The sequence below is a fragment of the Musca autumnalis genome, unplaced genomic scaffold (genome assembly GCF_047663935.1).
Source record: "Musca autumnalis isolate F117 unplaced genomic scaffold, ASM4766393v1 scaffold_3, whole genome shotgun sequence".
Taxonomy (NCBI): domain Eukaryota; kingdom Metazoa; phylum Arthropoda; class Insecta; order Diptera; family Muscidae; genus Musca; species Musca autumnalis.
The window spans coordinates 125574385-125587196 of record NW_027411866.1 but is presented as its reverse complement, the minus strand read 5'-3'; the positions used below and the strand labels follow the sequence as shown (position 1 = coordinate 125587196).

At 32.6% G+C, this 12812-nt stretch overlaps 2 non-coding genes across 2 annotated transcripts; both read left to right on the top strand.

Moving 5' to 3' along the window:
• Window positions 1-2998: 2998 nt before the first annotated feature.
• Window positions 2999-3070, top strand: TRNAG-UCC (transfer RNA glycine (anticodon UCC)). The gene has a single exon. It is a non-coding gene; the product is annotated as a tRNA-Gly (tRNA).
• Window positions 3071-3379: 309 nt separating this feature from the next.
• On the top strand, window positions 3380-3461 carry TRNAS-UGA (transfer RNA serine (anticodon UGA)). The gene has a single exon. It is a non-coding gene; the product is annotated as a tRNA-Ser (tRNA).
• The last annotated feature ends 9351 nt before the right edge of the window (window positions 3462-12812 follow it).

The window sequence follows — 12812 nt, the reverse complement described above, 5'->3', positions numbered from 1 at the left end:
TTTGCTGTACAACTGCAAAATATTTTCAGTGTACCCAAAAAAAAAAACAAATAAAGCGGCATCAACCTGCTTGCATGACATTCATGACAAGACTGAAGTAAAAAAATCAAAATATTTGCTCTCTTTCTTTGCGTTCGGGTCGCGTGTGTGTGATTTGCCGAAAAACTTCGTAACCATATCAATAGCAACGAACGGGTTTGATTTTAGCAATCAGAATGGTGGAATAATTGGTTCCTATGGTTTTTAGTACACGCAGAGAAAAAATATTTTTCGCTTTTGTTGGAACAAAAATATATGTTTTGGTTCCAAAAATGTATTTGTTTTGTTCAAACATTGTAATCCAAATCCAAAAATACCATCTTTTGTTCCAAACATAGAAAACAAAAACAACTTTCGAATTTCCGCAATATTATCGTTTCCGCAATATCGTTAACAATACCGATTGTAGGAACTATCATAATCTAATTTTGTTTACAAAAAGTATTGTCAATACAGAAAACCAGCCCAGAAATTTTTGATTTGAGTGCATATACTTCTCATATACACTTTTCGCATAACTTGGATATAAATGTCGCGTATAATATTGCAATCATTGATGAACACAATACATGGTTTGCTGCATTGGCTGACAACAAAGACAAACAAAAAGCCACAAGAACCCACCACAACATAAGGAATAATTAAACACCATAACAAACATGAAAAGGAAAGAAGAATGAAACAAAACAGAAACAACTAAAAACAAGAGTCTCACAAGTACATACACACAAAAACAAAGGTAAAGGCAGCAGCATGTCATACAAACACACCACAACTCACCAAAATTGTTTTTTCAACACGGCATCGAATAGCGAGAGAAGAGAAACAAATTTTCGAAGAAAAGAGAGAAATATTGTTCAGTTGACACAAACTATTTTTGGATTTACAATACTACATGAGGAATCCAACAATATGTTAACAATACATATTTTGCTCTTGGAATATTGTTGGATCAAACATATTGTTTTCTCTGCGTGTAGTTTTGCCATTGATTCCGATAGAAAAAATGATGTTCCTGACTTAATTTTGGCATGATTTTAGTCCCTTTGTAGGCAATTTGGCTAGAAATTTCTAGTTTTTAAAGCTATTTTCCAAAAATGAATATGAAGAACCATTAACGGGTATGTCTAGAGTACGTACAAACAATTTAATGATATTTGGAAAGTCCTGTATCAACCGGGCCTGCTCCATATTAGACTGGCCTTTAACGGCATTGACCTGATAAAGGAAAAAATCAGTGCATAGAAAATAGTTTTTAGAAACATTGTTATTAATGTCGTGATCATGTTTGGATTTATAAAAACAAAAATTTCAACGCCCATTGTTACCATACAAGCCAAGCAATAATACTTCCGACGAAGCGTTTTTATAGCGACAGTTTATTTATTTAAGCTCTGGTGTGTGTTGGCTGTTATTTTTGCCAATGAAAGCAAATTCAACCTATTTATGTAGCTCGAATGGACCAAGTAAGGTATGGCGTACAGCAAATACGGCCATGGACTCTAAACACAAAATTCCAACCGTAATGCACGGAGAAGACTTTGTTATGGTATGGGGTTGTATGAGTGCTTCTGGTGTAAAGAATCTTGTCTTTTGGAAGGAATTAAGGATAAGATGTATTATTTAAACATTCTGAAGGATAATTTGAAATGTAGCGCTGAAAAAATGGGATTTGGGACAACATTCCAATTTTATCAAGATATGACCACAAGCAAAAATGTCACATTTTCGAGAATGGATGCTATTATAACTGTCCAAAAGTGATTCAAACACCACCACGTTCCCCGGATTTGAATCCTGTAGGCAATTTATGAAGTATATTGGAGACAAATGTAAGAAGTCATAACATCTAAAGTATAGGAACCCTGAAAATGTCTTGCAAGAAGAATGGGGAAAAATTCACATATCTTGCGCCGAAAATTTAGTTAAATCTCTGCCAAAAAGGCTAAAAGCTGTAAAGGATAACAAAGGATATCATTCCAAGTGCTAACCCCTAAGAAATCCTTCTTATTTCATAAAACTTTTAGAGTGGATACTTTTCACTGTGAGGTAGAAATCGATGTTGTTTAACAATTTTTAGTTTTTTATCTAAATTTACCTGAATTTCGTTAATTTTATTATATTTACATATGTTAAGACACAAATGTAAAAATATGTATAAAAAAGAATGAAATCGCTATCATAAATTAACTCTTAGCAATCGCAGTTTTAATGAAAGAAACTGAAGTGGATACTTTTGACTGTGATTCACTGTATAATACAAAAACTTGAAACGTTGCATTCTTATGCTAATACTATGTTTACATTTACGAAATCCACTCGATTTCAACTGTCAATTCCATTGCTCAAACGTCAAATGAAATTCAATCGATTTCAAATGAGTTTTCATTTGACGTATACACAAAGGAATTGACAGATGAAATCCAGTGGATTTCATCTGTCAAATCCATAGGTTAAACGTCAAATGAAATCTCATCTGAAATCCATTGGATTTCATTTGACGTTTAACCTATGGATTTGACAGATGAAATCTGGTGGATTTCGTAAATGTAAACATAGCATTAGGCCGTCATCGGACCATCAGCTTTTTCACATGTATGACATCAGCTGTTCTGTATATTAGTATACCCAAAGTGACAACATACATGTGAAAAAGCAGATGGTCTGATGACGGCCTTAGCCAAACCACTTTATGGCAGACATTGATAAAAAAGAAATACTTTAGATATTTAAGTGGTATTCATCTCGAATTTACAACATTTAGGCTAATTTTTCTCTAAAGTTCAAAAAGATTTCCCCCTAACTTTTCAAAGTATGTATTAAACCCATGAGCCTTTCTTTCACCTACATAAATAATTAACTAAACGTTTTAAAAATAACTAAGAATTTTTTATATTTAGAGGTTTGAAACCCAAGTAACCTATATTCATCAACACCCTTTGTCAAATCTTGAATAGAAGCGTCGGTGGTGTAATGGTCAGCATAGTTGCCTTCCAAGCAGTTGATCCGGGTTCGATTCCCGGCCGACGCACAAATTTTTTTTTTATTTCTAGTATTTTTTACTGATTTATCATTCTGTATGAAATTGCAACAATGTTTGAACGTTGAAGAATGTGGCGTACGTTTATAGATCGCAATTGTGTACTGCCATATGTTAGGGGGTTGAAATGTTTTCCTTTGTTATAGATATTTTAGACAATAGATAATAAATAAATAAATTCTTTAAAACAATATTTGAGTACATTTAAATAGTAAATGGGGATGAAAATGTTACCCTAATTTATTGCCGTGGTTGAGTAAGAGTGTATTCTCTCTTATGTATGTTACGCACAAGCCGTGAGCTGCGGTGTCCGAGTGGTTAAGGAGATGGACTTGAAATCCATTGGGTTCTACCCGCACAGGTTCGAATCCTGTCCGCAGCGAATTTATTTTGTTAACACAATTGCTTACGGTGAGAATAAAATAACTTTCATTCAGTAAGAACACTTGGAAATTTATCAGTCTGTACGTCTGTCAATACCTGCGTTTAAAACTAGATAATGGTACAAAAAATCTGCGTAACTTTGATATTGTACTTTATTTACTTCCAACACATAGTAATTTGTTTTCTAAACCCAAATTTTTATTGGTAGTTTTTTTACCGTTTTTTTGGGATCAAAAAGATCTCTTTTACGGCATTAAAAGAGGTATACTAAAATGACATTTTATGCCGAGCAGCGTGGATGTTATCTGTAGTTCGATTCTGTAAGTCTGTTTTTGGTTACAGACAACAAAATTAAAACACATAACTATGATTGAAAAGGTTGAATAAAAGTTGACATCACTGTATTTACCAACAACATAACATTTTTAATATAACATATTGCAATATGTCGATGCCACTACCTCTTCAATATGCCCAAGGTTAGTTTGTTAACCCAATCCCTGCGAAGATTTTTTCGATTTTTTTCGCGAAAATTCTGTCATAAACTAATTTTGACTTCCTGTGGGCCTATTCTGTAACTTTTTAACGACAGTCGATATTGTTATTTTTTCGAGAAATTCATTTTAACAACATAAATTAACCACCTTTGTATTCTGTAAACAATTTTAACAACTTTTGTTAAAAATGTCATTATGAAAAATGTTCAATATTGGTTTTGCTTTTGGTTTGTGTGTATGTTCTGTTTGGGAATACCCAATAGAAAGTGTCTGTAAGACAACATTGATGAATCGTGCACGACATTTCCAATTCGTTCACGACTATTTGCAGACAGCCCTTTGGGATCGTTGAGGACTTTTTCACACAAGTGTCCCAGTATTCATGCACGACAACGTGGGCGACAAGGTAAGCGAAGCTGTCGTCGACGACGACTTTGAAGACAAAAAACCCGTTATTTCGTTGACGACTGCCTTGGAGACACTGTCTTGCTATTTGTCATTGACGACCTTACTGAAGACAATTTGTTTTGTTGTCGTGTGTCAAATTTTATTTTTATTACATTATAAAAATACATAATTTTACAAATTTTATCTTACATTAACAATTAGTTCTTGAATATTCCCTGATCAACCTTTTTTGAACTTATCCGCGCCTCATTTTCTCCTCACAACCTATAGAGGGGGCGACCTCCTTTATTTATGGATTCTGTAAAAAAACATTATGAATAAATACAATAACCACTAATATAATCTATAATCTTACCATATATCACTGCCGCATCTGTCCGCTGGAATTTACAGCATTCTCCATAACATCAACCTACATATGTATTAAAAGAATAACTTAAATTATTTTTAAAGTTCCTTAATATAATTGCTCTTACTTTTCTTACCGTTCTTTGGTAAAAGCAAAATCTTTAATCATTGACGCGATTTCAGAGTATGATGATTTTATTATCTTACATTTATTATAAAATAAATTTTTGTATTCGAATCAATATGTGAACAATCATTTCATAGCACGCTTTTTTGAAATTTTTTGGGTTTGTTGGCACGACACATTGCAAGACATGGTCATGCACCTTGTCGTGCATGACAATTTATAATATTTCGTCAATGATTCGTCGACGAAAATGTCATCAACGATTCTATTTTCTATTGGGTACATTCAAAATTGAAAGCTTTTGAAAGTTTATAGACAATTTGTCTACATTTTTACAGAATAGCACAATCGTTACTGCAAAACAATTTTTAATGTCGACAACGTTGTCGATTGTCGGATTGTTAAAACGTTACAGAATAGGCCTTCTGAATCCGAAAATCACAATGAAAATGCTGTATTGTTATCCGTTTACCCGTTATTGCCCGGTACCATATTGAACCACCGCAGGGACTCCTCATAAAATGATTCAAATAAAATGTATGTTTATTTTGTTTGCGTAAATCAAAAAGTTTTATTGATAAAATAAAATAATATATATATATATATATATATATATATATATACATATAATATATATACATAAACTATATGTACAAATGTATGAGTTCAAAGATTTTTAAAATCAAACAAAGAGGAAAAAACGAACTTAAAGCGGGGTACACACGATCAGTTTTGACTGTCGATTTTTCGGAATTATCGATAACTGTCCAACCGTCCAGCAACCACAAAATATTTTGTGGTTGCCTGATGACTGATAAAAGTGAACGGCCACACTGGCAAGCAACCGATTATTTGAGCAAAACTGACCGTCAAAACTGATCGTGTGTACCCCGCTTTACGTTTTTCAATCGATTTTGTTGGCTGAAAAATCGATTGATATTTTTCGAAACATCGATAAATTCATAAGGCCACTTCGCATTTTTGGAACTTTGTACGTGAACAACGTATGCAATTTTAGTTTTGACATCTTGTTCAAATCGTTTTTGTTTAAATAAGAAATGACCTTCCTTGCCGCAATCCCTAAAGCTTGCGTCTGGAAAATAGGCTTCGAGGCATGAAATGCATACTTGGACCATTTGAATTGGTCCTTCAAGTTTGGCACATTTACTATAAATACGGCCTTTAGAAAATTTTTGTGAAAATTACGATGGAAACAAAGATCGCGCTGTTGGCACGGGTTAGCAATACTCGATCGCCATAAAATTTCGTATACATTATGCAAAGTTCATATTCGTACAACCCTAAAAACTGAATAAAATCGTTATTAATTCCATATTTTATGTGCAAATATGAAACAAGTAATGGGATGAATGATTTAAAAAATCGCCGGTTAAACTTAACCGGATTAACCCAGTGGGTTTGAATATGGAATTAATAACGATTTTATTCAATTTTTAGGGGTATACGAATATGAATAGAAATCGGCAAGGGTCCGCTTTAACGAGCTATACAAGAAGTTTGGCATTAAATAACGGCATTTAACACCCAAAAATTATTTTTTTTTCTCTAAAATATATCTCGGACACCCAGACACATTCGCCAAAACAATAAAATGTATAAATTTTGCTGCTAATTCCATAAAGTGTACGATAATACTCATATTTCCTTGGGGCGTATGTATACTTTTGTAAGTATCATTTTTTGGTTTTTGTAAAATTTACCGTTATTTATATTATGGAATATACTTTTGTTGTATTAAATATTGTTTATTAGTGAGACGAAATAAACCTGTGTACTTGGAATTTCATAAATATCATTACTTTTTCTAAAACCCGAGATTTATGGGGCGTACGTATACTTATGTAAGACTGTGTATATTTATGGATTTTAGGGAATTTTTCAAAGCACGGGGATGATATTTAAATATTAAATTTTGTAAGATTCATTTGTCCTTTCATGGTTTTAATTAACTATAGCCTTGACGTTGAAATTGGTCTATTTGGATATAGCTCCCAAATACAATTTAACATATTCACAGTGGTGTATGGTATCATATAGTCGGGCCCGGTCGACATGATCCTTTCCTTATTGACTATTTTTCCTCTGCATTTCTACTTTTTCTTTATGGTTCCATGTTGTATTTGATGGTTTGTTTAAAAAGCCTATGATAAATTTATTTAATAATTATCATAGGTTGAATAATCTCGAATTTACATTAATTATACGCACGGTAATGATGGAAACATGATTTTTTTGGATTTAAATGTGCAAATCTTATTTTTATACGATTTAAAATAATTAAATACAGACTAAAAAGATTAACATACACATACCATTAATTTGGAATTTATAACATAAATAACGGAAAACATACTCACCACGGGAATGACGAAATTTGTGGAACATGCACAAAAAACACTGAACACTTCAACAGCTCTAACACAACTGACTACATTTTTGCACTTCTGTCGATTATTTCGGGAATTGTCGTTACATTGACAGATTACTTATAAACAAAAAACCGGTTTAAAGCATTTTTTCTTAATAAACACATTGACGCACGGGAATGACGAAAAAATTGGGACGCGACTAAAATGTCTCAAAAACATAATGTTACGGAATTAGGTTTAACTAATCTTAGTGTAGACGTTGTTTTATTCCCCAGTACGATTTATACCAAATAAAACAGGGTTCGTTTCAGATTACGTTTCTACAATGCTTTATTTACTTTATTACACTTATTCGGAACCGACTTTAATTACTAAGCACACAGCTTGTCTCTAGTTAGCACGCAGCCCTTCTTTAACCGATCTGTATTTATTCCTAAAATCTCCTTGGTCTAGAATTATCCAGAACATCTGGCAACACCTTGAATCTGTGTAGCGAACACACAGACGCACATTCGCACTAAGGCCGCCATCAGACCATCTGCTTTTTCACATGTATGTTGTCACTTTGGGTATACTAATATACAGAACAGCTGATTCATACATGTGAAAAAGCAGATGGTCTGATGGCGACCTAAGCGAACAACCATACTCACATACATGGGGAAGATAAATACAAGTGGACAAGCACACTAATGACGTAATTACAACAACAAACAAATGCAAGAAATAAGAAATGGCAACTAAACAATCGGCCTGTTCCTTTACTTTAGAAAGTGGTAAAACCGGCAAAAGTAGGAAAAGTTGTAAATTGCTCTCATATGAATTGTATGGTGTCTGAAGTAAAGGAACGCTTTTCGAGTAAAAATTGGAAAAACTTGAAGATTATTGAACGTAAAGGAACAGGGCTAATAATTACATAATTCGGGAACAAACAAAAGCACATTAATAAAAGGTAAAGTAAAAACTAGAATGATGAAGAGAATTATACATGGTAGTTGTTGTTGCTTAAATAAAGTAACTGCGTAATAAAACTTTACGTTACAATTCACATTTTTAAACTAACGGAAATTAAACTAAATTAACTTAAACCTATCAGTTACATTCGTAACAATATATAAATTATATTATTTAATCAATAAGAATCTTCAACAGCAATCATAATAAAAAATTAATTGTTTCATTTTACTTCAATACAACTTGTGAGGGAAGGTATTAAAAGAACTTAACGCAGTTCTTCTGTTATTAAATACATATTTAGATTTTGTAGATTTGTAGAAAGTAAGAAGAATCAAAATCTGGAGACGCTTTTATGCAAACGTTGCCTTGGTGCATAAATTAGTTCATTAGAACATAAGTTAATTTTTTAAACTCGTCAGTAGTGTGCCAAGAATTTTCTTCAGGTTAGAAGCAAGTTTACCTTTCAATATTTCTAATAGGGATACGTAAAATCGATTTCGGTTAATCGATTAATCCATTAATCGATTATTAGCTGCAAAATTTCTAAAAGACGTAGTCGACTATTGACTGTGCGAAAACCGGATAATCGATTTTTCTTAATCGACTTTCGAAAGACGGAGTCAACTATTGGTCTGTTCCAGTACTGCACATTTCTACACATTTTTACTATTTTTTTCGATAACATAAAGGAAAAATCGGTTATCGGAGTAAAAATGTGTAGAAATGTGTAGTACGGGAACAGACCATATTATTCGTAGTCGACCATTATAGCCCGTTTAGACTATACCCTTATACGATGATTAAGGGCATTATCTCGATTTAAGTGTTTAATCCACCCAAATCCACCTTGATTTACCATACAAAATTAAATCAACTCAAAACTTGGATTTGTTTTAAATCAAATGTTAAATCGAAATATTTTGATATACAACACTGCTTTTTGCTCCTAAAAATGCAACTATTGCAGTCTGTACCAATATTGGCAACTATGTTCATGTGTCGTTTATTTACTAGGGTTATGACGTTTTTCTCAAAAATGATTTCCTGTAGTGAATGAACTTTTGCCTATTAAACATTTGCTCCAAATGTTTTTCCTGTTGCACGAATAAGTGACATTTTGCCTATTAATGACTAAAATATTTTTTATTCCATTTAAATATTGAAAACGGTCCCGCACAAAGCAATTTCAATTTATGTGATACATGGAATAAAGCTATATATGATATAAAATGATATACATATATGCAAGGCATATTCATATAAGGTAAATGCATGAATTACAACAACTAACACATATACAAGAACAACATTGTTGTTATTAAAAATTAATTGTCAAAGATAAATATTGAATAATAGGGTCGTTCCAAAAATTTGTTCAGGAACAATATAAATACATTTTGAAAAGCCTCTAAAATAGAACAAATTTGAATCAAAATGTAAATATAAAGCACTCAAAACTGTCGTAGCTCATTGTTATTACACGTTTCCGGTGAAAAGAAGAATTTTAGCAAATTTCGAAGTTTCAAATTTCATGTACTTTATAAAGTGGTAAAAGTTGTAAAAGCCGTAAACGATTTTCATATAAATTTTGTGTATAGGAACGCAAAATGTGTAAAAGTGGTAAAAATTGTAAAAACTTTTTAGTTCTGGAACAGGGCTAATATGACGATAAAATTGGTGAAAAACAAAAGCTTATGTCATTCTGGATATGTCGTGTGGCTTTAACGATTGTTTTGAGTGACTCCAAACTTTTTCCAAAAAGCTCGACTATAAAAATTTTAAAGCTTTTTGTGCGTGAGCTTTTTTCCATCGAATCACCTTGCAATTAAGATTTTATCTAATCTTATGCAAAAGCTCATCAAAATATGCCACAGGGATGTGAGGTTGTAAAAAAGTCATAACCCTATTATTTACATTTTTCAAATAACTGTAAACACAAACACACAAAAACAAACAGAAGCGGAAAAATAGAAAAAATATTAAATAAAAATAAAATGGATGGATGTAAAATGTTAATATATGGGCTGTTCCAGTACTACAAGAATCTACTAATTTTTGCTATATTTTTCGATAAAATAAAGGAAAAAATGTTATCGTAGTAAAAAATAGTAGCTTCTTGCAGGTTCTGGAACAGAGCAATAAATTGTAAACAACATATTTAATATTTGTCAGATTATTTTTTGCAGTATTAGATTCCACTTTTAATTTCAAGCAATTCTTTTTGCAAATTCGAGTATGTATACGTAAACAAAGATCAGCTGACTGGCATCTTATATCATTTTAGACTAGTTTAAACAACTAGGATTTGAAAGTTGGATTTAGAAATCGAGTCGATTTAAAATGACTAGTCTAAACGGGCTATTAGTCGCAGTCTATTATTATTCCTAGTCGACTACTAATCGTGGACGGCTATTAGTCGTAGTTGACTATTGGGTGTGCTAAAATCGCGTAGTGGACGGTACCTTTTTATACATATATACATCATGGATAGCATCAACGAAAATAGTCGATTATAATCGGTTTTCGGCGGTTAACAAATAATCGAAAGTCGACTTTTAGTACACTCTCAAATAATCGACTAACCGAAAATCGAGTTTTAAGTTTTTCACGAAAACCGTATAATCGAAAAACCGATTATTACATTCCACTGTGTATCCCTAATTTCTAATACATAGTATAAAAATTGAATATTTTCTAATGTGTTTTGCTATTTTGACATTTAAGAAACATTCACAAACAGTTTGTTCCTAGTTCCAGAAAGTTGTTTGCTGATGTCTTTGCTACATTATTGTAGTTGCTTGCTTTCTTGAATTTTTAACGGTTTAGTATCTATGGACCAGAATCAGAGAATCAGTATAAAAATCTCATTTGTTTAGCTATTTTGACCTTTAAGAAGATATGAACCTAACAAAATGATAATTTCTGATATCAAAGCCTAAAATCTTTCGGGAAAACACGAGACACGTGTTTTTTTTCTTTTTTTGGTCTTCTATCATGCTGCGTAGTCAGAATATGGTTAATAATTTTCGTCTCGCGTAGTGGTACTGATTTAATATTTATAAATTATTTTTATAACCCAATAGAAAGTGTCTGTAAGACAACATTGATGAATCGTGCACGACATTTCCAATTCGTTCACGACTATTTGCAGACAGCCCTTTGGGATCGTTGAGGACTTTTTCACACAAGTGTCCCAGTATTCATGCACGACAACGTGGGCGACAAGGTAAGCGAAGCTGTCGTCGACGACGACTTTGAAGACAAAAAACCCGTTATTTCGTTGACGACTGCCTTGGAGACACTGTCTTGCTATTTGTCATTGACGACCTTACTGAAGACAATTTGTTTTGTTGTCGTGTGTCAAATTTTATTTTTATTACATTATAAAAATACATAATTTTACAAATTTTATCTTACATTAACAATTAGTTCTTGAATATTCCCTGATCAACCTTTTTTGAACTTATCCGCGCCTCATTTTCTCCTCACAACCTATAGAGGGGGCGACCTCCTTTATTTATGGATTCTGTAAAAAAACATTATGAATAAATACAATAACCACTAATATAATCTATAATCTTACCATATATCACTGCCGCATCTGTCCGCTGGAATTTACAGCATTCTCCATAACATCAACCTACATATGTATTAAAAGAATAACTTAAATTATTTTTAAAGTTCCTTAATATAATTGCTCTTACTTTTCTTACCGTTCTTTGGTAAAAGCAAAATCTTTAATCATTGACGCGATTTCAGAGTATGATGATTTTATTATCTTACATTTATTATAAAATAAATTTTTGTATTCGAATCAATATGTGAACAATCATTTCATAGCACGCTTTTTTGAAATTTTTTGGGTTTGTTGGCACGACACATTGCAAGACATGGTCATGCACCTTGTCGTGCATGACAATTTATAATATTTCGTCAATGATTCGTCGACGAAAATGTCATCAACGATTCTATTTTCTATTGGGAAATTAAATAAGCAATGTACATTGCATTTCGAAAAAAACTGTTGTTTAAAAAACCTATTGATGTGTCAATAATTTTGTTTGGCACTGCCCCCCATACCAAATGCGGATATTATTCGAATGTCCGGCACAACTTTCGAAAACGATATCACATTCGAAGGATTGGCAAATGTTTTTCGGGTGTACACAAGCACGTTGTTCTTTTGTTCGTCAAAAGTTCGAAAACGATATCATTTTCGAACATTTGGTGAATGTTTTTTCTTCACACCCCCCATACCATTGCTATCGAAAACGATATCGTTTTCGAATGTTTCTCGAGAGTTTTGCGGATATTTTGTTCGAGAACGACACACGAGAATGAATTAAAAACGATTCACTCGTCGCTCAGTTTGTGGCAGGAAATCCTTCGATTTCGAATATCATTAATAATATTATTAGCGAATGATTGACGATAGTTTTTACGATAGTGGCGAAAAACATTTTTGGTGGAGTTTCTTGATGTCTCTGTTATCCCCTCATACCAATTGCGGATATTATTCGAATGTTCGGCACAACTTTCGAAAACGATATCACATTCGAAGAATTGGCAAATGTTTTTCGGGTGTACACAAGCACGTTGTTCTTTTGTTCGTCAAAAGTTTA